The following is a 3,070-nucleotide window of genomic DNA, read 5'->3' on the forward strand; positions in this document are numbered from 1 at the left end:
TGTGTGTGTGTGTGTGTGTGTGTGTGTGTGTGTTATGGCTTGCGTGTCCCGCAGGATAAGATACTAAACTTAAGCACGGCTACATTTACCCAGATTGTCAGGGGGTCTAAATGGCAATGTCTGTGATATTTGCCTATTCAGCTTTAATAGCTGTCATTATTAGTTATTAAAACCAGTGCAATGCCCATTTAAAACATGGCTGTTTGGAACAGGCTGATTGCTCGGTCTCCGGTATTTCTGCTAGGAGCTTTCATTCAGTTGTAAAATTATTATATGCAGCGGCCAAAATATAATATTTTTAAAAATGTTTTTGACATATACATATATACAGTATATATATATACATATATATATATATATATATATATATAAAGTATTTGTTTTTGTTTGTTTAGTTCTTTTTGTTTGTTTTTTTAGTTCTCCTCCGAGAAGAAAGCCAGACAAACTTTCATTTTGCACTATACAATATATGTGTATAATGACAATACAGGTTATATCTAGGCATATCCATATTGTCAGCAATCTACCAACGATTGGCAAAATGGGGCTATGACAGTCAATATTTATAAACAGAATAAAGGTGACAGGTGATTTATTCTGCATGTGCAATTATTCAATAAATCCCTATAGATACAATAACCCATAAAAAGAAACCTACCGCTATATTAAATGTGAAATTAAACATAGCCATGGCCATTTTATTTGCCTTTAAGCAAATAAAACCAGTCATCTTTGCATCTTGTGGCTTTAGACTCATATACATTGTAAGTGAAACTGCAACCAGTTCTTCCCCAACATTTAAATACTTATCTTTCTGCTCCTTTTGTGTCTGGTTCGGGCCAGTGAGCTGCTAATATGACATGTTGTTTCTTTAATCAGTTATTGGTGTTGTAAATCCCCATATCTTCAGTAATGGGGAAGTCCTATGGAGATACACAATAAAGTGTTCCTGCTGCTCTTAATATTTGATTTAGAAAACACATGTAGCAATATAGAAATAAAGTTTTATCCATTTAAGGTGGAAAATATCAAAATAAATTGATCATGTTGCCTCAAAAGTTCAGAGCTTTGTTCCATTTAGTGTCCCTGAAATCAAACTCAATGAGCTAGCATGCTATTGTGCATGCCTGTTGCTACGTTTACACGTGGCCGGCTATTTTCCTAAACGGACATTTCAACCTCTCCGTTTTCAAAAATAACATCGTGCACAGCTGTCAGTCTTCGGATAAGTGTTTGTTTACATGTACATGTATATGCCGTTAATGCCAAACCTGTATGAGAATCTCCAGCCCACGTTATGGCAATCCCGAGTCCCGAACAACAGCAACAAATCACTTCCTCTCTCTTCTTTTCCTCACTACTTCGGCTGCCTAAACCCTAGTTTTTCACAGTTTACATGCAAACGTGCAAGCAAAGTTTTCCAGAATCTCCGCTCTAGCCGGAATTTTTAGAAAGAGTTCCAGTTCCGGCGCCATTTTTCAAAATAACCATGTACGTGTTATCGAGGCATGTATACAGGGCCCCGGAACATGCATAATAATAATTACACCTGCTTGTCATGATGTGTCTATTTCTACAGACTGCTCCGGCTACAGCACCCATCTGCTGTAGCTACTGTAGTACAGTGGTGGATAACATCATCCAAAGTGTTTATCCCAATCCCGTTGTCCCTGAACCAACCCCCCCAGAAACTGGACAAGGATCAACATTTTTTGGACTGGTGCACAAACTGTTTATGATATATGCTTTGTTTAAAATAATGATTGCAGTCCTAGAATGAGCCTCGTGGTAATGTCATAATGGTGATAATCATACTTTTATAGCACTAGTCACATGTAGTCCACCCGCTCATTTGTTTTTATGTCGCCTGATTAGACCTCTGCTCAGGACTGTATGCGTGTGCACAAAGGTCATCTTGCTCATTCTCCTGTTGCACCTGTTTGGTAGAGCCAACTTAGAGTTATGAGTTATTGGCCAGAGTAATTCAGTAAAACACCTGTGTGGGTGTGCTGGACCTTTAACGGAAATATCACCACAGAATGCAAGTCCATCCCTCCTGTCCCCTTTCAGCTACCCCGTGCCTCTGACGAAGCCCTTTTTGAGCTGCTGGTGATTAAGTATGCTTTCCTTTAGTGGCTGTCTATGAATTACACAAGGCTGGCTCAATGGCTGAAGAACAACATGATGTTTACAGAGGCTTTAATAACTGCACAGACACTGGTATGATCTCTATTACAGTAAAGCCAATGTTTCCATTACCAGTATGACACAAAAAAGGAGAAAATTAGACTCTTCATCTATAGTTGTATGGCTCCAGGTCATAGGCATTTGGGTGACTTGGTGTAAGTCTTATCCAATAATGCAAGTGGACGTTTACCTAGCTGTACAATAAAGTGCATTTGCCTTGCTGTCTGTCTGTCATCTGATGAAGGCCAATGGTCAGGAATACTTCTCATTGGATCATACTTCCTGCTGGCCCATATTTCCTGGCAGTCCATTGTCTAATCAAACACAAACAGAGCTAAATGTCTTGGCACTGTGTTTCATAAGACAACTGTAGCAATTTTAATGAATCTGGGAATTATGTTTATTTCAATTTTTTTTTTTTTTTTTACAAAGAATGCTAATCCCTCACTTAGCTATCATTTACGGCCATGTCTTTCAGCTCTCTCTTGTCTTTGATGATGAGGCTCACAGGGACGAGAAGAGCGTAATAGCCAATGAATCATCTTGAAAGTGAGGGGGTGTGAACCTCAGCGGCCTCCTTACAACATCATCATCTGGAGCCGAACTCAAGCCCTGCACTCCTCACCCTGACAGCTTAAACGCCCCATTTAGTGCCTTTTTATATGTGAGTATGTGTGTCTGTGTGCGTGTGTGTGTGTGTGTGTGTGTGCGTAGGAGGGGAGCAGGAGGAGGGGAGCATAAGGGGTGAAGGGCTGAGGGGCTTTATTTGAACTTACAGGAATGTGGTCACATATGCATATACACATACCAGACACATTGACCCAGCCACATTTACACACACACACACACACACACACACACACACACACACACACACACACAC

The sequence above is a fragment of the Etheostoma spectabile genome, chromosome 2 (genome assembly GCF_008692095.1).
Source record: "Etheostoma spectabile isolate EspeVRDwgs_2016 chromosome 2, UIUC_Espe_1.0, whole genome shotgun sequence".
NCBI lineage: Eukaryota > Metazoa > Chordata > Actinopteri > Perciformes > Percidae > Etheostoma > Etheostoma spectabile.